The sequence below is a fragment of the Heloderma suspectum genome, chromosome 2 (assembly GCF_057233095.1).
Source record: "Heloderma suspectum isolate Gila_16-S chromosome 2, 16-S_ref, whole genome shotgun sequence".
In the NCBI taxonomy this organism is placed as follows: domain Eukaryota; kingdom Metazoa; phylum Chordata; class Lepidosauria; order Squamata; family Helodermatidae; genus Heloderma; species Heloderma suspectum.
Genome location: NC_139459.1, coordinates 223,531,535 through 223,557,171, shown reverse-complemented (window position 1 = coordinate 223,557,171; position 25,637 = coordinate 223,531,535). Strand labels below are relative to the sequence as shown.

The window sequence follows — 25,637 nt, the reverse complement described above, 5'->3', positions numbered from 1 at the left end:
GTAAGAGGAGGGCCATTCCCTTCTCTTAATATGGACGCAGGAAAAGTTAAAAATGGAAAAGACCTTTTAAGTAGTTCAGTGCATGCAGTTCCCTGTGCCATAGGTCCAGATCTGGACTGTTTACTGTAATTTTTTATTTGATTTCACGGTGTAGTCATTAAAGTAATAATCTATGACGTATTTTCCCACAGCAAGCCATTATATTCCGAGGTTAAAATATCATTGGATGAGAGCTTTGAATACTTTGAAAACTCTAGCTTTTCTCAGACATACATGTATTTAGTTCCTTGTCACTGCAAAAAAAAACAAACCCAAACAAATGTCCCACTTATGAAAAAATATTGAAGAAATAATAAATTATGGAAAAGGGTGAATTCTAAATTATATTAGTGTGTGCATGATGTCGATAGAATCTCTCATTACCATGTGATGTAATGTTTGGAAAATAGTGATAATTAGCGTTGGCAATTTGTCTTGGTTTAAGTGTGGCTAGAATGGAAAAGCTAATGAATGTAACCAAGTGGACAAAACTTGAACTTCATCCTTGATTACCTGCAGTCACATATAAAAAGATAACTGGATCTTCCTGCATTGTTTTACAATTCAGTTTTCCCTGGCATCTGTATTATTTCTTTGTTTGCTGCAATAGATTTTTTTTAATGAGGTCAGTTCTCTCCCCCCCCCATTGTAACTATGAGTAAATGGAACAAACCATGAATTACTAAACAATCAGCACCAAAGTAGGATTTCCATTTGCACAAAATTCTGCCAAGTTACATTTATTAAAAGTATTTGAAAAATCCTCCATTTCATTTATGTTGAATCCCAAGCTCCTTAGAGTGCAGTAATTCATGCATAGAAGGTTGTTTATGATGCTTTCTCAAAAATACAGAAAATATTATTATGGCTCATTTAAAATAGAATGTAGATATGTTAATAGATATGTTAATTTGGCACTTTATAGAGATCATTCTTTGCTTTTAGTTTAATGTAACCTACTAGGAGACTTTTTCACTACTTAAGCTCCATGTGTGCAGTAGCAAACAAAACAATATAATCTTTGCACATGTTTATCATATCAACTGATTCTTACATACTGAAATCTAGGATGAGAGAAAGCTCACATAGGGAATAAAGAATACGACATCCATATTTAAAAGTTATTGAGATATATATTTTATCATGATTTCAGCAAAGCTCACTTATAGCTTGACCTTCTATATTTTATGTGGCTGTTGGGTAATTATTTAATTTCCCTCAATAGACGGAAGAGTTGAACAGTTTCTTTCACTGCATGATTTAAAAAACTGTTCATGAATGGTTATTGGAATTTCTGGTCATCTGTGTTGTTGACGCCCCCTTCCCTTTAGCCTTTCTGTCTACTAATATCCATTTGAGAACTTTGATCTCAAAACAGTGTCTCAAAAATATTTAATACTGCCTTCACAGCTACAGCCGTGCGTTAGTCCTTCATTTATTTTATCTGATAATATCTGCATACATAATTTTCCTTTCTGTGCATACTTTAGTAAGCCTTCAATTAACTCAATAATTTCCCATAGATACTTTTGGTAGAAAAGGTGGAGGAGGCTATTGGCTCTAAAGTCATAAATACTCTTTTCTGTTGTAGCTTTTAGATTGGCTAGAGGGTTATAATTATTAAATGCAATTTTGGCTTATCTGATAGTTTGATATCTTAGGACATTAGTAGCAAGCTACGATCTTGCTTTCCACTTTGTCACCTGGAACGTGCACAGATGGATATATAAGGCAGATTATGAAAGAGAGGTACATTATGAAAGAGAGACTTCATGCAGCAACCAAAGTAATTATGGTGCATTCTTAAGACCTTTGAGTAGATGCTTTCACTGCAAAAAGTGATGGTGACACTGGTCAAGAATTAACCAGTTCAGTGAGTGGCAGGACTCCTAAAGGTAGCGCTTTCAGTGTGAAGGTGGAAAACTCAGGTGTGTTCTATTTTCTGCCATCCATTTAACTCCCATACATTCTGAGAGAGAGAAGGGTCAAGCTGGGAATGACTGACCAGGGCAAGGGGATGTTGAGGTTGTCGTGGATTGCTCACTGAAAATGTCGACCCAATGTGCAGCAGCTGTGAAAAACGTGAATACTATGCTAAGGGTCATTAGAAAAAGGATCTAAATAAAGCTGCCAACATTGTAACGCCTTTATACAATTTTATGGTGTGACTACACTTGGAATATTATGTAAAGTTCTAGTCACAGTATCTCAAAAGATTATTGTAGAGCAGGAAAAGGTGTAAAAAGGGGCAACCAAAATTATCATGGGGCTGGAGTAGCTACTCTGTGAGAAACAATATTTGGGGCTTTTTAGTTTAGAAAAAAGATGAGGAAGGGTAGACATGATGGAGGTGTATGAAATTATGCATGGTATGGAGAAAATGGATAGAGAGAGATCTTTTTCTCTCTTATAATAAATACTAGGGTCATCCAATTAAGTTGAATGGTGAAAGATTCAGGACAGAGAAAAGGAGGTACTTCTTCACACAGTGTATAGTTAAATTATGGAATTTGCTACCACAAGATGTGGTGATAGCCACCAATGTAGATGGCTTTAAAAGGGAATTAGACAGATTCATGCAGGATAAGGCTATCAATGGCTACTAGTTATGACAGCTATGTACTAACTCCAGGATCTAAGGCAGCATGCCTTTGATTACTATCAGTTGCTGGGCAACAGCAGTGGGGGAGGGCTGTTTCCCTCCTGTCTTGCTTGTGGGCTTCACATAGACATCTGGTTGACCATTGTGGGAAGCAGGATGCAAGATAGGCCTTTGGTCTGATCCAGCTCATCTTACGTTCTTATGTCAACAAGACGACTTAAGTCACTTCAGAAGCATTATATTACCACACATTGGATTTTTCTTGGTTTCCTTTCACAGTGTGATGAGCTATTGGCTCTCTAATATCTGCATTTCTAAGTATTATGCCAATGTTAGTTTATTCTTCAGCCGAGTGGATAGTAAGTAGTTCATCAAGGACAGGGGTCTTCTTAAGCCATTAGCCCAGAAACAGCATATCCCTTTTGTTATTGGAAGGTCTGTCATGGCTTTCGGAAATGCATCATATTTTTCTTGAGTAGGTAAGGAAAGTTACTGTCCAGTGGGAGAGATGAAAGACAAGGAAATAGGTCATATACTTATCTGTTGACCCAACCTCTGGTAATAAGCTAATGAGATTTCTAGGTAGAAAATCCTGGTTTGACCCTCATATTATGCTCCTTCAATGTATCTCCTATAGTAACAGCAAACGTATTTTGAAATTCCGTTGCACGCTAATATCCTAAAGATTTTCAAGGCTGATTCCTTTTAATTGTCTGAAATAGATCCTTTAAGCACGTTCTATGACCGATAACTCCCCCCACCCTGCTGTTGCTAAGAAAGAATGGGCTTTTATAATTACTTTTGTGGTTCTTGATTTATTCTTGAATTTGGAGCAGATGTATGCTTTTGGCAATGGTTATTAATCCTCTTGGGAAGACCAATATTAGGATAGTAATTAAACATTTCAGCAATTTTTACTGCTTTAAATATTACATTCCTTCAATGTTCAGTATATCATAAGTTCAATTATCACATTATCAATGCGGAAGAATCATATGCCCAACAGGTTTTGTGTGTGTCTTTTGAGGGAGGGGGTGTTAAGTCTTCAGACATCTTTCAGGGTATGAAACTCCAGCATCAAAACAGAGTAACTCAAAATTGTATTTTAAGATACCACATATTGTCTTTTCTGTATGCAAATAGTCAATCTAGAGAAGTCTAAACATTTGAATATGTTCCCCTGTACTTCTATTTAAAAATGCAAACGAATCTCCATTTGTAGAGAATTCAGCTTTATTTACAAGGGAAATGGTTGCCATAGTGATTGCCAATTTTGGAACACTTATAAATCTAAAAATGTAGCCTTTAGAAGTATACCTACTAAAACATCAACGTGAACATGATTTAGCACTCAGAATCTTACTAGTATAAAAAATAAGGCCTCTGTCTGAGGGAGAATGGATAATACTTTTGAATTACATTTAGTTAATCTATGCAGCTGGTCTTGTTGAGATAAATATGCACTTTTCCCAATGCTGTCATCTGGCTTCTTTCCAAAACAAGCTGGAGGAGGAGGTCAGGGGTGGGGCAGCCTTCTACTTCAGCAAAGGAAGGCTTTCAGATGGAAAGAATTGCTAGAGAAAGTCCCTATGAGAACACTGCATACTTAAAGCTTTTAGCTCCCACCCCATTTCTGTTCACACAAGGAATATATGCTAATTTCTTTGCCTTTTAAAATCTGTTACTGATGCTAGTTATGTCATTTTTTTTTTTACAAAACCATTATGAATGTTCCGATCACTATTTGTGAATCCTCTAAATTGTTCTGTATGCTATGAACTATAGAAGATAATTACTTGCATGCTGGTCAGGATTCATGTTCCTTACCTTGTTGGTTGCTCTTGGCTTGTGATGCTACATCATCATAATCATTGCCATGTTTTGGAGTTGTTGTTTTTTAAAACCAGTTAAAATTCAGATTACAACATAATGTCATACTTGGAACATTTCCCCCCTGGTTTTGAAGCTTCAGGAAGGAGTTCATCAGTCCATTTTAGTACTAGAGATGAATGATAAGAAACCTCTTAAGTGCCTGATGATGCTGCAGTCTAGCCAATTTAGTATCAGCTGATGCCTTCTGGTGATAATGCCTAGAGGTTTTCAGTGGCTTTATAAAGATATCAGCCAGGTCAAAGAGAATTTAGACCCAAGAAATTTTGCTGAATTGCAATATGCTCTGGCAATAACAAACTGAATTACAGAATTGGCTTTCAATTCTGCCGAATCTTTTTATTTCGTGGATAAATATAGCAGGTTGTAGGGAAAGATGAGTCACATGTGCTGTTCTATCTTGCAGCTCAATCAGAAACATTCTAAATTGGAAAACCGTTCCATTGATTTCCATGGACCTTGCTTTGAAGTGTGTGTACTAAGAGCTTGGATCCAGAGAGGCACAAAGCATATCTGCACACACATGAGGAGGTGACTGATTTTTACTGTTGATGGCATCTCTTCATTCCTCATGGTGTGCTTCTCTAGTGGGTCCCCTCACCTTTGTGGTGCGTGTAGGTAGGGGCTGCTGCAACAGGGAACCTAAAAAGCTTATCTGTTCATGTGGAATGCTGTATGATGCTTTGAAATTCAACCAAGGTTTGGAATTAAAAGCAATATTTTCCAATTGTAATTGTTTCTATTTAGAAACGTTTGAACAAGTGGCTGTATTCTCAAGTCATAAACAACGTGTTTTATGATTGTTTTTAGGTATTTGGTCTCATTTTTTTACTCTTAATAAGCCTTCTATAAATGTAAGCTATTTTTGCCATACTTCTCAGTGGAAAGTTATCCTGAATGGTGTCAGATGTAGGCATGGAATTTATTTTGATTATCCTTACAGTTCCATAATATTAACCCTGAATACGCATTTGGGTGTGGTTTTGTATCTGAAGAAAAGATTCAGCCTATACAAACTTTAACCCATGAATCAATCATAAAGAGGCTGCGGCAGTAAAGGCTGGTTACCAGAGCCCCTCTTGTTATATTTTACAGCTGTGGCGGGCTTAAGAGAGTGAAAGCAGTATCTGTGCTACAGAAGTGATGTTTTATGGCTGGCTGCCCAGATTGTCTAGCTTTGCACACTGCTCTGCGGTTTGTCTTTGGAGGGCTAGAGAGTGGAATGTATTCTTAATAAACAGCTTTATCTCTGCAGAATTGCTTTTCTGTTTTGAAATGAAACTTTTCTTCCAATCCTCATGTAATTTCATTCCATCTTTTTTACCAGTTATAACCTGAATATTAACTTTAACCAACATTCTTAAAAAAAAGAGAGAGAGAGAAAAAAAGGCTAGGCTGCTGCTCCTTATTTCTCAGGGTGTCAATATCTTTTAAGAAAGACTGCTTTCCAAAATGATATCAGTTTTTCCCCAAATAAGAGACTGATTTGTTTTGAATAGCCCTAAACATAAGTGTTATAATTGCCACCTTGCTAGCATAAAAGGATAACTGAAGGGAAGGTAACCCCTTCTTCCCCATCTGTCTTGGGGCATATTGCAGTCAAGGAGAACCATGCACATACCATACCAATATTGCTATAGTAATCTTTTATTGATAAATTTTCTCTCTACTGACCCTCCCCTGTGCATGATTTTGGCTGTGGTTTTTCTTAAGCTGGTTTTTCCTAATATATCCAGAGCTAGAATTCTTTACTGTAGAGAGTTTCTTCAGGACCTAAGAAAAAAGTCAAACATTTCTTCTTAAGTGTAATTAATGGGCAGGAAAAACAGATAATTGACCTTGAACACTCTGTCTCTTGTTCTGACCCTACAGCCATGTATTTTGAAATTTTAGGGAGGCAATAACTCTTCATCTTGGGAATATGCTTTATAAATCCCCCCGAAGAAGGATCCTAGGAAAGCAAAAGCCCCAGCACAGTAGGGGATTGCTTAGAGATGTAAAGGCCTGGGGGGGGGAAACAGATTTCCTCCCCCCCCCAAGGACATTTTTTGGTTTTATTCTGAAAAATTGAACAATTTTGGATTATGAAATATGTTCTTTTAGAAGATGAATAAAATGTTTAAGGCAATGTCTCCAATATTACTACCCAGTCTTTACTCCCCCAAAATGAATTCTAAAAATGATGTAAAGGGGGACTAGAGATGTTAAAATTTCTGGAAATGTTTGAAGCCATAGAGAAAAAATGTTTTTTAATCCTCTGTATAAAATTCTCGGCATATCTATTTCTCCTATTCCTTACTAAAATTACTGAACTGTTGTATCTTTCAATGATAAACATTTAGGAATGCTCCAGGTCATGCTCAGTTTCCCAACATGTGACCAGAGTCACTATATCATAATATGTGAAGAAAATGTGTATTCTTGACAATTTGGGTTTTGTTGGGTCCTGTGTTTCTGGGCTTGTGCTGGTTAGCAGTCAGGGAACGTAGTTCTAATACCCACATGTGTGCTAACATTGTATTTTATCCTGCTATTGCCAGTACATGCAGTGGAACGTGTGGGTTATTCCACCTGTGCTTCTTTCTTAAAAAAAATAAATTCGACACTTGGGTCTGTGGAACTCACTGCCACAGTTTTTGATAAACTTCCCAACTAGACCTCGCCATTAGGAAATGCTGCTTCAGCTATAAAATAAACCCTCTGTGCCTAAAGGAAGCTCAGTAGCTTGGTTTCTATGGGACTGACACCGCAACTAGAGACAACCTTTCAAAATGAACAAGAATTAAGATGTTTGTTAAGGAGAATTATTTACAGAAGTGAATAAAATGTCACTTTTCAAATAATTGGTTGAGATCACTTAAAGGTTCTTTATTAAATATGCGTGGTTACCATTCCTAATAGGTGGGAGAATCTATCCTAGCTAAATAAGCTCTCATTAGCTTTTCTTCAGACCAGATTTGCCTAAATTCTTACTCAACCAATTCCTCACAAACAAGAACAGATGCTGTGCACCAGTCTTCCTCTGCCTCCAGGTTTTCCTGCTTCTTCTGGCTTTTAGGATGATTCAGATGTTTCAGGAACTACTTGCTGAAGTTCCTAAAATATATTATGCATAACCTGGTTTGCTCACAAAATTACAAAGTTACATATATTAAATTTAAGTGTTTAGTTTATTCAGTCATTAATTACAAATTTACTAACTGAGATTACTTTTAAATGTTTTTCATTTTTATGGTTTTATCCCTAGGGACAGTGTTTTCCCTTGGCTTCAAAATTTCCAGAAATGTTGTATCTCTAAGATTGCTTCACTGGCCCCAGTCATATGGAAATCACCAGTCATATGGAAATAATATGCTGCTACCTTTGCAGTTGGAGGGACAGAGAATATCTGTGTACACATTGGAGAGGGAAGATTAGCACCTTTTTCCATCCTGTTAAGGAGGCCTGTTCATTTGGAGAATTGTGTGTAGTACAAATTGCTGTTGATCTTGGCTAACCTTCAGGACTGGTGCATACCTGTGAAACATAATGTCTCTACAGTATTTTGTTTCTCCTGTATAGTTGGTATGCATTGTTTTGGGGAGTTCTCCATGTCTGATTTTTATGGCTTTAAATTAAAGCAAATCAATTCAAAGCACAGTTTCTGCATTAGAAATGCGTATAATAATGGGGAATAGCAATTAATCCAATTTTGCTTCAATTTAGTTATGCTTTCCTTATGTCTGCTCACCTTGTTCTGCTCATCTTTCTTAAAAAGTTTCTAGAGCCAGACAAGATAGTTGACACTCGTCCCCATCCAAACTAGTAATCTGGGTTGTTGGCTAAATTAGGGTTTAAGAAGCTTCTGAAATGCCTGTTTAGTTGGGTAGCATCTTAGAATGATAAGTGCTTAATGTATGTCACAGTTTGTCTTTATAAATCGGTTGTAGATCAAGTGTTAAATTAAAACTGCACTCTTTTTAAAGATGTGTCATCAGAAGAAAACAAAGGAGCAGTTCTACATACAAATAAAAATATTTTGTAGAAATAGTGAAGACTTTAGTAAATCCGAAGCAGGAGTGGCTGGCACAATTTAAATGTTACAACTCAGGGTTGTGCAGTAAACTACTCAGAAATTTATTGTCAACAGGTAAAATCAGGCTTTGTTTTACTACCTCAAAGGGTTTAGCTCTCCCATGAAAAACAAACAAACATTGATAAATCCATACAACAGCAGCATTGTTGTTTTGGGAAAGTATTCATATTGAGGTTATAAAGGCAACACTGAATGATGTAAAGCTGCACTCTGTAATATTTACGTCTGTAAGATATTGAATGTCTGTATTTTGGTTTGATAAGTTGCCAAGAAAGTACCTTTGGAAACAACGTATATAAATATAATTAGAAAAAAAGATTATACAAACGCATCAGTACAGAATAGTTTTTGTTACTCTGTATTAATGTTTTTGTATGGTAGCTTTGATCTGTACCTTTAAAAATGTAATTATACTAGTACAAATATTACTGCTAGTCGATGACTATGTCATTCTTTTAATCGCCTTTTAAATTCGTTGATATACAGATGTACTAGAATGCTCCATCTAGAGCCTGCAACATAGTTTTAATTGTCTTTCTGAATACATGTACAGTAATAATGGCTGGTATTCCATCATGTGCAAGGGCATGCCCACCTCTTCCCTCAAAAGAAGTCGCTTGTTGCAGGGTAGGACCACTGTTGTAACAGGGAACTTGGAAACTGCCCTGTCCACAATACTTTGGATTAGATATCTTATTAATGCTCTCAAATGGAAACTGTGTTATTCAAAAAAAAGATTATTTCATCAGTGGGCTTAATTCATGCACAGTGCGAGTATTTGAATGTGACTAGATGTAAGCAAATGCCCCTTGAAGTCCACAGCCCCTTCATCAATTCTAACGGAAACATTAAATTTCAATTGAAACATAGAGATTGCTACTTTTTTTTTGGACTGATGACACTATTGGCCTGTTTGCATGTCACAACAGCCCACTATGGCTGTTGTGTTGTGCCTGATGCCTATGGGTGCCATTTTTGCATGGCACCAATGGGTGCCTAGCTTGCCATGGCTTGTCATGTTGTGAGCCCAGGCAGCAGGGCTTGTTTGAGGGTTAGAGAACCCTCAAATAACTTTAAAATAAGCCATGGGTAATTTGATGGTTGTCTAACCCTCAAACAGGGTTAGACACTAATATATGAAAGTACACAGTGTGCTTGTGCATCAGAGCATGTCAGTATTTGTTTTTTTCAAATATGACTCCATGGGAGTGTATGTCACATTGTTATAAAATGTTGATTACAGTATTTCAGTGTTCTGTACTTTATAAACTTGTATCTTGGACTGTATTTTGATAACTCACATAAAACAGAATTGGTATGCCTTGAGGGATAGAGAATGACAGTGGCCCTGATTAGATGGTTCACCTTTTTAGAGAGCAGTCCTATGGCCCCGAGACATTGTCTGGGCCCTATAGGATGCTGCAGATCTCTTCTGTGCTCATTGTAGCACCATTATCTGTGCTACAAGCATGGAGGAGATACAATCATGGATCTTTACTCCCCCTCCCAGGGGTCATGGAAAACTCCTCTTATGAGGTTGCAACTGTGATTTCATTAGAAAAGTCAGAGAGGAGAAAAGGGGGAGTGCTGATGGGCAGAGAGGGGAATGGAGAGGATCAACCAGGATATGCAAGATCCTATGGCCTCTCCAGTCCCCTCCCCACCCACCGAAAGGTAAGTTGGGTGGACAGGCTCAGAGGCTGCTGTCTAGCTGGTTTTGTATTTTAAATGGAAGCGAAATTGCCTCTGTCCTCCTCTCACCCTGCCTGTTTCTTGCTGGCAGGGCATAGTATAGGCGGAAGGTTCTGAATTCAGAACTCTCTGTCAGGAGCACAACCCATGGATTTGAGCTCCTGAAGTGTTAGTCATGAAACAAAGTGCTGATTGAAGTGATGGCCACAGTCTTCATTCTTGCTTTGTAGTCTTGTTTATGACTGATGGACTGGATTCGGATGTCACAATAACCCACAATGGGTTAATTAAGCTACGATGGCTCAATTGACACATTAACCCACGATGGGTTGTCTGGCCAAAATAATCCACTCTGATAACCCACGGTCTGCAGAGTGGGTTATTTAACCCATCATGGATTATCATACGATCTGGCGGTCACCATGGGTTATTTCGGCCGGCTACAGAGCTGTGCGGAAAGAGCGGTCACAACCTCTGCCTCTCTGCTCTTCACTGGCTTAGCACTTAGGAACATATTAAAGCCACCAAGCCAGCAGTGTAAATGGGGTGGAAATGAGCAGGATGCGGACAAAACTTCATACACAGCCTCCCCCAGTCAGGAGGCACCTGATCCACCATCAAATCCTAGCACGATCACTCACCAAGCAGTGAAGATCCCAAGTGCAACAAGAAGGGGAATGTGCTTATAAAACCTTGGGTGCTTGCAGGATTGGGGCCAAACTTCACACACAGCCTCTCCTAGTCAGGAGGCACCCAATCCACCCTCAAAACCCAGTGCTCTTACACTGACAGCAGCGAAAATCCAAGGTGGCTATAAAACCTTAAAGGTTTGCAGGACCAGGACCAAGCTTCATGAAGATGTAACGCTCATTCACTAAAGTGCAATTCTCCCCATAGCCATTGCTGGCAAAGAGGCTTTAATGTTTTCCCAATTCTGCAGTTGGGGGGGGCTGGGCTGGGCTGGGCTGTGTATGAAGTTCTGTCTGGATCCTGCAAACTTCCAGTGCTTTAGAGGTGAAACAGTGCCACTGCTTGGGCAGGAGGACTGCAGCAGGACAGGGGGCGGAGGGTGAGTCAAACTACACACAGTAGTTTAATAAGTACTCAAGTAGCTTATTAGCCCGGCAGTGTGGCAGGGCACTGTGGACTATTTAAAAAATAAGCTACCATGAGTAGCTTATTAAGCCACCATGGGTTAAAAAGATGTTCGAATGCAGCCATGATCTGTTACTAATGAAAAAAGAATAATTCTTGAGCTGAAAACCATGGCTTTCTCTGATGTTTGAAGAAGAAAAACTAGATTGCTGAAGAAACACTTCTACATTAAACGTTGCTCTAATTACTCCATTCTTGTTACTAGTCTGCACAAATTTTTACTTGGCTATTTATTCTACTGAGTAGAAAACAGGCTAGTACATTTTTTCCCAGGCTAGAAGTACACTGGGCTGGCAAAGGAGAAACAGAGCATTCTGTTCCTCCTTTGCCAGTCCTCTGTGTTTTTGTGCTGGTTGTGGAAGAAGTGGCTTCACTTCCTCTGTGACCAGCATGGAAGCCAAGTGGGCTGGTGAAGGAGAAACAACACTCTGTTTTTCTTTTGCTAGCCCACTGCACTTCTGTACTGGCCATGGAGAAAGGGGCAGCACTTCCTGCACTGTCACCATGGAAGCTGAGCGAGCTGGTGAAGCGTGGGACAGATTGCTCTGTCCCTCCGCCAGTCCTCTCACTTGTTTTATGAGAATTCCAAGAACACACTGTGGAATTCCTGGTTACCAGTGGTAAATAGGCAAGTGATTAAATACAACGTTGCAATATCAAGCTTTCTGGAGTCGTAGTATTTGATAATAACAGCCCAACTGAAGTTTAAAGTCAGTCTCCTGATATAAATCTTTTTATTAAAAAAAAAAACACCCCACGTTTGTTGCTGTAGTACTTATTATTGTATCATAATGCCTGCTCCATGATATAAGGGTTGTAGCAGCACAGTGTTCTGTTAGATATTTTATTGTGTATAGCTTGCCCCTTCTTGAAGATTTGTGGCAGGTAACAAAAATGAAGAATCCCATTAAAATTTGTTAATCTAATTATTATTTTTAAAAACATTTTCATTTTCAGAGGTTTTTTTAATCAAGATAAAATACAGTAGTGGAGGAAAAACCATTAAAGAAAATTTCTTCAAGTACTAAAGGATGTAGAGCACACAGAAGAAGGTGTAGAAAGAGACCAACTTGTTCAATAAGAAGTACAGTTCTTGGAGAATGACTCATCAAAGCGAGATGCGCAGCATGTTATGTTACTAGACCAATACAAAAGCAGATATATTATAGCAGCTAGATCATAAAGATGCTTTTAATCCTTTCAGGTCTGGAATGTCAGTTCTGTTTTGCTTTGGTAAAGGTAATGAAAGGCAACCACAGTTCAAAAAATACATCCCTGTAACTTGGATTCATGTTGCTGTTAATGAAAGAAGAAATTATGTCACCTGTTAGAACCTTCAACACCTTATCGAACCATGCCATTCTAGACAGTAGTTTAATGCTCTTCAACTGTGCTGTGATCAAAATTTTTGCTGCTGTAAGCAGGTGAGTTAGCAGATTTCTACTCAGAGCAAGTACATGGAATTGGTGTAAATCACTTAACTGGACCACTAGAGGGCATAAAGGAATAACATAGCTTGTAATGGATTTGATAAATTGGAAAATCGTAGTCCCAAATGAGCAGATTTTAAGGCATTGTCACCCAAGTATGAAAAAGCAATTCCTTGGCATAGATGCCAGCAGATTGGAGAGTAGTTACCGGTTTAGTAGAATGTCAGGCATCAATGCCACCTTGTTGCCACCATGAAGGCCAGTTCTCTGATATTCATCGAGGAAGAGGTGAAAAGAGAAGATTGCCAAATCTTAGGCTTGGTTGTGCTATCCACCTCGAGGTCCATATCTTTGACCATATTCTAGTATAGGAGGGGTCTTTCGACCAGGTCTCTGAATTAAATGGTTTACATTCAACACCTCTAATAGATGTCACCTGGCTAGATACAACCTTTTCAAAGCTATTATGATTATCACTTGAATATGGAGTAGCACCTAGTTTACTAGGTGTTGGTTTTGGAGTTACTGAAACCAGCGGGGAACAAGATGCTCTGACTTCGATTGTAACTCCTCTCCTTAGGTTTAATGGTGAAGCAAGGCCAAAGAAAAAAGCCCCTATTTCTGTTTCCTCCTGGCAATAGCAGTACCACTTCTCCGCTACAGCCGATCACAGATTCTGGTAACCCCTAAAAACCTCCATAATATCACCAACACTGAATCCAAAGGAGATTTATCCCCCACACTAGTCCCTATAAATGGAATAGCACCCAACTAATTCAGTCCATCTAATTAGCACTGAGAGGACTGATTCTAGCCTCTGCAAGTATGTGGGGTGTAGGAGACTGTTGATCATATTTTACGAGATTGTCTGAGGTACAGGGGCAAGAAGGACTTCCTTCACAAACTGAATTAGTTGGGTGCTATTCCATTTATAGGGACTAGTTTTGGGGATAAATCCCCTTAGGAGGACTCTGAAGAGCACCATGCCCTGTCAAAATCCTAAATAGACCAACTTGACTCACCTGTCCTTACTGCTTAAAAATCTGGAAATCCCCAAAGTATGGACAAAAGGAATAAACCCTCCCATGATACCAATTTCCCAACGCTTTTGCCATTCCCTCTTAAGCTCCCACTTAACACTTGACTTACAAGGAAGACAAAGGCAATATAATGTGAGAGCTAGTGTGGTGTAGTGGTGAGAGTGTTGGACCAGGACCCGGGAGATCTGGGTTGTAGTCCCCACTCAGCCATGGAAGCTCACTGGGTGACTTTGGGCCAGTCACAGACTCTCAGCCCCACCTACCTCACTGGGTTGTTGTGAGGATAAAATGGAGAGAAGGAGGATCATGTAAGTTGCCTTGGGTTCCTTGCAAGAGGGAAAAAGGCGGGATATAAATGCAATAAATAAATAAAGTCAGTTCATGTCCAAGCTATTCTTAGCAACCTGGTCCTTTGGAATCCAACAAAACCAGACCCATGGATTAGAATGCAGATACCATATTTCATTTGGAAAATCATGCTTACATCCCATGCCTCCATTCTGAATAACAAACAATCCTGACATAGTTAGTTAGAATTAGCGCCCTATCCAGTCTCATATCCCTGACCTACTCTAAAGCTGACAGTATAGCCATCAATACTGAAACAATCTGACAGATGAAAACTCTTCTGAACATTAAGGGCAGCTTCCTCTGGTGCATCACATCATCAAATCTCATTAGCTTATGGGTTTTCCACTGATTCAAGGCCATTAGTTCAACTCCTGGCCTAAAAATGTTTGTACCAAGAATGTAGAAACAGGTGAAATGGAGAATGCTGATGTTTCCTCTATGCATCCAAGATCACCAGAGTCAAGGACAAAAAGGGATTCTCTTCAACTGAGGGTAGTCTTGTTTGTTTTGGTTGCCACACTACTTCTTCTAAACTAAAACTTGTTCCAAAGCTGTGCTTGAGTTCAAGCCATGTATTGTGTGGGATGGTAATAGAACCAGGACTTGACATAAATTGAGAAGCCTCGTTATAAATCCGGAGTATTTAGCCCCCCTTTTGGGTCACTGTCTTTCAACATGTGACAGTAGGGATACTTTTTTTTTTTTGCTTGCCCCATAAAATTATCTAATATTTGTTGCCAGTCTTGCATGATATTAACTGGAATTAAAACTGGAATAGTCTGAAGGAGAAGTATTATAGAAAAGTGTGCCTTTCCATTTGAAGCCAGTACCAAGCACTTAGTAGCACTGTTTTCCTAAGTACAACCAACACAGTAAATCTTAATTCCAAGTATTTTCAGTGTACAATTTGGAAGAGTCCTGTATTTGGACACATGTGCTAAGCATGAGTTTTCTCACTTATTCCCCACCCCCTTTGATGTTTCCCTCCTGTTGAGAATGCCAGGACCACTGACGTTTCATTGGGTCTTGACTTGCTTGCCAAGGGTCTGAGTTTAAAATTCTTTCCATCCACTTAATACACAGAATTCCATATTCACAATGCTTCTAGCAAGTATGGTATTTAGAAAACTTTGAAAGGTCCCTATTGAAATTACAAAATAAGCTGTTAGTTTACTGAAGAGTTACTGCACATCTGCAGCTCTGATTTTTTAATATAATTCTAAATGGGGATGTGTGGTAGTTCCCCCAACCAAATTTTATATCTTGGGAAAATGCACCAAAGCTGTCCTAAGCTTTAAGTCAGCAGTTCATCATTTTGTTACAGGTTACAACTGTCAACTGGTTTGGGATACCAAACCTGGCTGTGTGAAAGAATCTGTTGCTCTTTAAAAGTGCCACTCTTATAGAATTGGAGCCAATTCAGTTATGTTTCTACTGGGTAAGAGGCTTTGGTTGTAGAGCTCCTCCCAACAACAAGAGGAAGATTTATCTTTGCTGGGTGCTATGTTGGAACAAGCCAAGATAACTTTGCACACAGACTTAGCTAGTTCCCTTTCCTAGTTTCCTATTCCTAGTTCCCTTTCCCTTTCCTAGTTCCCTTAGCTAGTTATATAAACTAGATATAATGTCAGTTCATACATGATGCCAAAGCATGGTTTTGTGCTTTGTGAATTACTCCTGTGCTCCCTGTTCCCCTCGTGCACTGTGATTTCCTCTTTCTAGGTATGTGACAAAGCAGTGTGGCTTTTAACATCTGAACTGGTGATTTGCTTATGCTTGCCCTTCAAACTAGGCTTTGATTGATTCTGGTGGTGAGCACAAACCATAGTTTGCTGACTTGGAAGTAATTGCAAACTGTTGTTTGGCAGAAATTGATGTTTGTTATGGGAAGAGGTAGAAAGAGGACAAATTGGGCTGGTTCACATGACATGACAGCTCACTGTGAGTTAATTTACCCAAGGGGGCTGTCGTGTCACGCTAGGCGCCCACCTGCCTTGCTGTGGGTTGTTGTGTCATGCGAACCAAGGCAGCAGGGGTTGTTTGAGGGTTAGACAGTTCTCAAATAACCCTAAAACAAGCCGTGTGCTGTTGGAGAGTAGTCTAACTGTAAAACAACCCCTGCTGCCTGGGTTTGTATGACACAGCAAGCCAGGCGCCCAGCACAATGCAGCAGCCCCCATGGGTTAATTAGTCCACGGTGGGCTGCCATGTTGTGCAAACCAGGTCATATTGTCACATAGTGCTGAGCCATGGTTTTCTGTTACATGTGAACCAACCCACAGAGGCAAGGTGCCTCTGCTTTTTTCAGGTCATCAGCACAAAACATGGTTGTGAGCATCTTATACATTTTGTTTGAAAACTTGCTATCTCTTGCTTATATTTGTCAACTTTACAAAAACCTGTAATGAGGTGCCACTGGAGCCTCCAGCTTCTCCTCATGCTCTCTCGTAAGCTTACTCAGCAGTGGTACTGTAATGGGCCAGGAGATGAATGGCTGCTTGGCTCCTGGCCCATTACAATGTCACTGCTGGGTACTTCCACGCTGCTGCCACTGCTGAAGACACTGCTTCCACTGGGGGTCCAGGTAGCAGCAGCAGTATTGCTGCAGCTGCTGGGGTAGCCAAGAAATCTGTCAGCCCTAGTGGGCCCTGCTGGAGCACATGACCCTTGGCAAATGCCCCAATGTTCCAGATGCTGATGCCAGGCTTGAAAATATATGTGATCAGTAGCTTATATCTAGTAACACTTTTCAGGAGATAGCTTTTTAAGCATCTTCTGGAATGAATGTAGGCCAGAATGAATGTTGGTTGCTAACACTGCTACTGCTGAATGTCCACATAACAGCTCCTGAACACAAGTGGAAATCAGGTGGTAGATGGTTGAAAAGTGAGACATCAGTTCTCCCCATTTCAATCAGAAAAAACGGAACAGCCATAAACCCTTGGAACATCTGCTCTATTTCAGAAGATAGAGAAAAGGAGTGTAAAGGAGGTATGTATGTATACATTTTACACACATTTCAGATACATTAAAATGTATGTAAACATTTTAGTAAGGTTCACACCTGAATATATGGTTTCCTCTTATAAACAGACATAATTTTCTGGGCCAGCAAAAAAAATGTGTCCTTTTATTCTAAGCCTAGTTGCAACATGGGGGGTAATTTTTAGGTCTACAGGGAAGGGAGGATTAGTCCTTTCTTCCCCAGTTGCCCCCCTCCCCATCACCTGCATTGCCCTGCAATTACGCTTAGAAAATTAGGCTTTTTTTTGTAAGCATAATGGGGCTGGGGAGTGACGGGAGACCATGGCCTGGATCCAAAGGTGCTGCAAGCCACAGGTTGTCCCCCCTGCCATTCTAGGTGGAGACTCCCTTTTTAATGTAGTTCAACTATCACTTTCAGCATATGTTTTTGCTTGGGATTGCTCAATGCTCATGTAAAGGCTATATATCAGGGTTGCCCTTTATAACAACTTCTACATGGGAGAATGAATGGAAATGAATTATTTGCAATAGGTATGGCTCTTGGCCCATTACTGGAATGCATGCATGTTCACCATTTAGGCAGTGCTGCGTGTACACCACATTAGAACAATGACAACTTTTGAACCCAGGTAATCCAGCTCCTTGCCAACAAAAGCTGAGTTCTGTGACGTGTATAAATTGTGCTCTTGAAGCACATTTGTGTAACTTTTCTTGTTTTGCATGATTTTATATTTTTTTTGTATTCAAATCATTTACTTAGGTTGTGTTGGTCTTTCAACAGGCAATTATATTGATGCCCTGCCCCCAACCACTAAAAGTATTATTTGGCCTCTTCTCTGGCTTCTCAGGTTTCAGCAGATGTTGCCTGAACCCTTTCAAGCATTTCTTCTCACTGAACTATGCACCCACTATTACATCTGCACTTTTTCTATGCTCCTTCAAAGTTGTAGCTTGCACACAGCCCAGCTTTTAGCTTCAGTGCCCATAAATCATAATAACATGGTATAAATATGGGAGGATGACCTAATTAACAGCTACCTTAAATGCTGTAAGACTTTCATATGAGTTAACAACTTCCTCATTATAGGCAAGAGTTAACTATCTTGCATTGAGTTACATTTATTTCTCCTATAAACCCCTCTTTTCAATTTAATTTGCCAAACTGAAACCATTCAGGCTGAGAAGCATTCCGTGCCAGCTTTTTGCCTTAGGCTGAATTTGTTTTGGAAAGTTTCAGGGTAATGGTTCAACCATTTCAAAGGAAAGAGATGGGGAGAAAACAAGCTGTTTTACTGTTTCCATCTTTTGAAGGAACACACTGAAATGAAAAAGCGAATTCCCTGTGAAAACCTCTTAGGTTTAGCTGCTGATTGCTTAAAAACTGCAACTGTTTCTTAAAGCTTGAAGTGAGTACCCCTTAGTAGGAATTAACAGATGTACAGGTAGACATATGATCTGAGCCTTCATCGAGCCCAGTTTTCGTTTGGTATTGCAAAGAAATGACATTGGCCCTCTTCATAATTATAAGCAATACATCTTGCTAACAGGAGGTTACAGATCCCAAAGAGGATGGTGGATAGCTAGGGAGATTTAGATTTGCAGATTTGCAAATCTTTGCAGATTTTCTTTTTACCACCAGACACATCCACAGCTGAGTGTTCTTTCGGCTTTGGCCCAGCCGCTTCACTCTTTCTGGCGCTACTTGGAAATTCCCTCTACTCTTCCCCAGTAGTATATTGGACACCTTCCGACCTGAGGGGCTCATCTTCCGGCGTCATCTCTTTTAGCCTTGTGATACATTCCATGGGGTTTTCTTGGCAAGAATACTGGAGTGGGTCGCCATTTCCTTCTCCAGTGGACCACATTTTGTCAGAACTCTCCGCCATGACCTGTCTGTCTTGGGTGGCCCTGCACGGCATAGCTTATGGCTTCACTGAGTTACGCAAGCTGCTTCGCCACAACAAGGCAGCCTTGCCATAATTGGATATTTTACATGAGCCTTCTTGTCAGTTAAGGCTTTTGTTGGAAGCCCTTCTCTGGGTGCCCCTGCCTTCTTAAGTGAAGTGCATGGTTACCAATGAGAGGGCTCTTTTCAGTGATGGTGTAACTCCTTACCAAGGCATGTTGGTGTTGCACTTTGCTGACATCTTTTATGTTCCAGGCAGTGTCTGTCCTATTCTGTTGAGCTTTCAGTGCCATCTAATTTGCTTTTACATTATTTATATTTTCCGATTGGATTTAATTATTTTATTGTCTGCTGATTTGTAAATTTGATAATTTGCTCTTTTCGGCTGTTTTAGTTGCTTTTATGGATTTTTCTTGTATTTTTCTTGTTTTGTTTTGTTTTGTTAGCTTTCTAGATAGTGAGAAGGCAGGATAATAAATTCATTCATATAGTAGGTATTCACTCTATCTTTTAATTTGGAACTTTTGAACTAAAACTTCATATATAAAACCTTCTTGGAAAGGAAAAACATTCATTTCTAAATTCACATAGAATATATTAAACATATCTACATCTAGTAAGTTTTTAGAAGTATATATGATGTAGAAGGAAGAAAAAGTATGCACGGGATCTGTTGCCTAGTGGAGGTTTCAAGACATTGAGCCAGAGGATAAAAAGAAATGCTGTAATGAGATGCTTAGCAATGCTGACAGAGATGAAATGGAGGAAAGGTTGCAGGTCAGAATGAGAAAGGACCTTGATAAAGTATATATGCATAATATGTATTTAAGCCAGTGGCAGTGTGTGACAATCATCCAAGAAGCTGGAGGACTTTAACAAATCTCAGAACTGCTAACTGTCAGACTTAAGAATTTGCACAGGCTCAGAAAATGGGGAAAGGATGAACAAAGCCAGGGATGACCAAATTGTTCCTAGGGACTTAAAGTGGGTAGATACTGAAGATCCATCTATACATTTATACACACCAATTCTTCATATTACGTTGCATTACCTGACTGAGGGTGCAATCCTACGCCTGTTTAGATAGAAAACAGTCCTACAACTCTCAGCATGCATAGGATTGCATCCTAAGAAACAGAACTCACAGTAGGGGCAATGCAAGTAAGTCTTGTTTAGTTCTTCTAGGGCCCTCATTGTGTTCTATGGGTTAAAGGGCTGTGTTCTAGAATATAACTGAGAAGTGGCAAAACCTGTTTTTCCACTCTTTAAGGCCTGGTTTCTTAATAGTTTTAGTCTCCATCATAGTGATGTTCCTAATTATGTGCTTTTACATTGAGATGGACAACTAGTTGTCCCGTCCGTCCCCCCAGAACAAATTTATTCACAAGTCTTTCCATGCCAACTTCAGTGAGGTGGTTTTTCTGGAAAATTTTGAATTATAAAATTTTCCAGTGCAAATTAGATTAATTTGACTAGGGTCATTTGCATCAGTAAATGTTCTGATGGTCTAGAGCAGGGGTGAACAACTTGTCGCCCTCCAAAAGTTTTGGCTTGCATCTCCCATCATCCCTCGCCATTAGCAATGATGGCTAGAGCTGATGGGAACTGTAATCCAAAACATGGAGAGGGCCTCAAGTTGTCCACCCCGGTTTAGAAAGATCAAATTTAGCATGGTTGTTTTACTTGTATTTGGTAAACAAAGCTAAAAAATGTACCCATGTTAGTTTTGTGTTCTAATAAAACACAAGTATTTGACCTGAAATATTTGAGGCAGGAAATTAAAACATACAAAATGTGATTTCAATGTTCTATTATGTCAAAAATGTTATTGGAATACCTGTAAAAAATGGAAAGACAATAGCATGTACTTTCTTTACATTATTTATATTTAAGAAAAAAAGCCTGTTGACACACTGATTTTAGCAACCCAAGGAACTGTGCATGATTTGCTGACAACCACTCATCTATTTCAGCAGAGTTCTCTCTTTCAGTAAGGTTGTTGAGGCACCTTCAGTTTCGCTGTCACCGTTTATTAGTTCCATTTCACTCTGAGACATATATGTATTTCACTGACATATATGTCTTCTCTCATGGACTTGCTAAGGATAATCACCTGTAAAACATTATTACAACTTTGAAACTGCCAAGCTTGCCTAATATGGTATTTGCAAGTGGCATACATTCATTTTTACTAATGAACTTGTGAAACGGAAAATTTTCCATGGAGAAAAAAAGCACTGGAGAAATTTTCACCCCACATCACTGGCCAACTTAATTTCCCTTTTGATGAAGTAACTACTTTAATATGAATGGAGAACCCAATGGCTCCAGCAGGACTCTTGGCTTTTGACTCGGTTTATGGCAGCCTTTTAAGAGAGTTCGGGAAATGTGAATGAGAACCAGCTGCTCATAAGATGGTGTAAGATGAGGAATCACTTCAGGCATGTCATTATCACGTTGATGCTGGAGACTAGAAATTGACCCCACGCAACCAGATTGTGAATCAGAACCCTTGATTTGCAGCACACTCCATAGCAGGTATCTAGCTCTTAAAAAGAAAAATCTGTTGGACATGCTCACTTCAGTGTTGTTTGCACTTGCACCACTTATCAAGCTAGCATGTCTGCACCAGAATCCTCTGATTTGTTTTGCAAAAATCTATATTGTTTGCATCGTTTTTGCACTGATCAAGACCCAGTAAACTAAGATAAGGAGTGGGAGTCAGCAGTTTGTCTTTAGTAGCAGTGTCCATTTCATTCTATTTATCTTTTCCTTGCCCTGAGGGAGTCATAGAGAACTCTAGTTATTTGAATTTGCTGCAGATGCCTAAGAGAAGCCTAAAATGTCTATATGTTACTGCTTTTGGCAGCTGCACAAGATGTTTATAGTTACTTTTGTGAGTTAAAAGAGTCACTTTACTAATGCTCAAAGACCAGCTATTACTTTGCATGTTCTTCAACTGAGTCCCAGCGATAAAAAATAAGTTCTACCAAACCCTGCGTCAAATTAAATGGTGGTGGGAAGGAAGTATGTGGTCATTTGCAAAGTTCTGTATAGGTTTGTGGTGACAGTTTCAGCCAAAAGCAATTTTGTTTTGTCTTTTGATGATCTCAAGGACCTATACTTCTACAAAGCTATTGTTCTGCATCATGTCTTCAGGTTAAGGTAGGGTCCCAGCACTTCAAATAAGAGGACCTGCTTTTTGGACTTTCCATGGGAACCTGTGAGTTTAGCAAGTACATGGCACCTGTTGCTGTTGCAAGAGGAAAAAAGGCGGGATATAAATGCAATAAATAAATAAATAATAAATAAATAAAACTGAACTCTTTCCATATCATTGCTAGTGTGTGACAGGAATACCCTTGCATCTCGCAGTACCATACATTGTGTCTCCACCAGAAGATCAGGCTGGTTCACAAGATGGAGACAACTTTCTTAGAGTGTACAAAGGCTAGGTGTTAGTGCCAGTAGACAGGCTCTGAGATTTTATGCTCTGATGGGTTCTGTGATACACCTTTACAGCAAGGCCCTCCATATATTATTTGAACATCCACCATCTTTATAATACCTTTTGCTAAACGGTAATGGTGGCCACACTAACACTGGTCCATCTGCCCTTCAGTTAATGCTTTTACTGACCAGAAAAGAGGCTCAGTTCTAATGATGAAACAAACAAAAATGGCAAACTACAAATGTGCAAATATTTTTAATATATGCAGTGTTGTTTATTACTGATTCTGGCATCTTTCAAGCCAGAAATGCTCATCATCTGGGATTAACCTATATGGCAGAGAATATCTTGCTGAAAGCCTCTAGTCTTATTTTAGAGGACATTGAGGATGTACTAATCAGTGCTTATAAGATTTCCAGAAGGACTGCCTATGAGTGCCAATGGGCAGGTTTGCACATCACGCTAAGCCACCCGGCAAACAAGCCACAGTTGTTTGCAGAACAACCCACAGTACACCCGACAGACAATAGGGCTTTCTGTGGCTTGTTCTCCCCTCCTTCCCTTTAGTCCTCCTGCCAGCTCTGGCATGTATCCCAGGGGACTTCATGACAAAATCCATCTTGTCCCCTCCTCCCTCCTCCGATAGCTACCCATTTTTGTTCCTCGGCGTTTTTTGTTTTGGCTTTTTTCGTGCCTCAAAAATGTGCAGATGGGGTCATAAGATGATGATGATGATTTTCTGTCCTTCCAGCTGTTCGATATGTGTAGGCTTGCCCGGTCAACTTCCTTGTATATTTCAGCTGTAAAACCTCAGAGAAGTGGAGTAGGTAACATGGAAGGAAATTGACAAGTTGAGGCTGCATATAGGCTAAGTTGCGTACAGTTGCAAAAGGACGGTGGAGAAATAATAGCTAGTTAGGAAGCAAAAGTTTATTGTAATTAGCAGCCAGCAATTGTACAACTTCACATAGATGTATTACATCCATCCCCTTGGCCTTTGAAATCATTTAATAAAAAACAGAGCTTTTCAATAGGTGGCTGTCCTTTCATCTGAACCAACAAGGGAAGGATATATATTTTCCTAATATCAGAATAGGTATCACATTCTAAAATAAAATGGGTAATATCTTCTAAAATTAAAGGGTTACAAAAGCAAACTCTACCTTCCTTGGGGATACCCTGAAGGCACCCTGTACAATCTGCCAATGGAAGTACATTTAGCCCTGCCCAGGAAAAGACTAATCTCATCTTACTAGAGGGTAAGTCAGCAAAATAATTTGGAGGTTTAAGAAAAGAAGGGACTACATTCACATATATCTTATTTGATAAACAGCTTGAAATTTTGGCCAGTTGGAACTGCATCTTAATATCTTTAAGGAATTGCAGTAGTACTGCCTTTGCTCTATCATAACCCAGCGTCAATAAGAGGGGTATAGAAACCCCATATTTACAATAATGAAGAGAATCTTTTGTCTCCAAGAAATAGGGCCCATTTCCTCAATTGCAGTCAATACAAAGTTAGACGTCTCCTTAAATAACACCTTTAGCCAAAAAAAACCAAGGCTGATTTAAGGGCTTCAACTTTTATTGACATCAGTCCCAATTCAGCATGAATTGTTACCACTTTGGTAGAAACTGGGACAGAAAGGAGTCTGCGTAGAAATTTAGTTTGGGCTTTTTCAATTGGATCTAATTTAGCCACTGCCCACAGTGGGGCCTCGTATAGTTTTTGTGGCAGGACTCTAACCCTATAAAGTTCAAGCGCTAAATGCACAAGTTTACCTCCTTTAGTACAGTGGAAGCATAAAACAGAAAAGAAAGAAATACTAGTGAGAGAAAGGAGGGACCCAGTAGTGCAATTCAGAAGCACCGAAAATGGGGTAAAATGCTAAAGGAGTTAGTGTGCCAAAGTGGCGGGGGGGACGGGGACAATATCTCCTCCTTGCCACTGTGATCCTCTCACTTTTAAGTGTTGAACTGTCACTTCTCAGTGTCCTCCACATTTTCAACACTTCCTTGACTCTCCAGCTACTCCAAAAAGGGGCGATATTAACTGCCCCCCTTTTCAGAGCAATTACTCTTGCAGTTACTGTGGTTTCCATGCCAGTTCTAAAAAATACCTGAGAAGGTGACTGCGTGGGATGGAGTGAATGAGGCCCCATGGGGGGGGGGCAGAGTGTAAGTACTGCTGGTGCTGGTGCCCCATTTTTTCATTCTGTTCTGCCACCCTCTAAGGGTTTTAAAAAAACTGTTGGGAATATTTGTACAAATTTTAGGGCTGGGAAGTGACTGGGAAATGTATGCAAATTTAATGATTGGGAAGTAAATGGAGGGGAAATTTGTGCAACTGCATTAATTGCTCTGTTACTGCAGGTGTGCAAATATCCACACAATTTATTTTGTGTGGCTTGTTTGCAAAAAATAAGCCACCACATCGAAAACGCACCAGGTTTGGATGATGCAACAGCCAACCATGGTTGGCTGCCCATGGTGGGTTGTTGTTTTGTGTGAACCCAGTCACTATTTTAGCTGCTGAGCTGTTGAGCCTCAACTCATTGACTGGGTTCACACAACATCATAACCCCCCCCCCTCAAGGGTTGAGTATAGGTTGAGTGTGGGTTATCATTGAACCATGGGTGGTTGTTGAAATGTGGCTTATCATGTTGCTGGAACCCAGCTGCACTATCAAACCATGGTTTGTTAACCACGAACACCCCATGAAGACAACCCATGGTTTGTTGTTGGGTTGTGAACTGGGGGTTGTTTGTGGTTTAACAAACTATGGTTTGTTGGCAACATGATAACCCGGGTTTCAACAACGACCTATGGATCAACAGCAGCTCGCACTCAACCCTTGAGTGTGGGTTATCGTGTTGTGTGAACCCAGTCATTATGAACTGGGCCATGTTCTGTGGTTGTAAGAACATGTAAATGCTCTTCTTGCAGGGATTCTGCTGTTTTACAGAGGAAGTATCCATGTCAACACCACTTGGACTCAGTAGGGTGAGATTCTGATAAAG

At 39.7% G+C, this 25,637-nt stretch overlaps 1 protein-coding gene across 6 annotated transcripts in view; it reads left to right on the top strand.

Annotated features, from left to right (window-relative positions):
* TNRC6C (trinucleotide repeat containing adaptor 6C) overlaps nucleotides 1–25,637 on the top strand; it is a 149,049-nt gene that overhangs the window by 1,489 nt on the left and 121,923 nt on the right. The window contains exons 1-2 of one of the 6 annotated variants that reach the window (XM_084838234.1): nucleotides 14–17,265; nucleotides 25,564–25,637. The exons of 4 other annotated variants lie outside the window; for them this stretch is intronic. The gene's annotated coding sequence lies outside the window, so the exon portion shown is untranslated. Of the gene's footprint in view, nucleotides 1–13 lie in introns of those variants that run through there. One more of the 6 variants, XM_084838233.1, reaches the window with a different exon arrangement.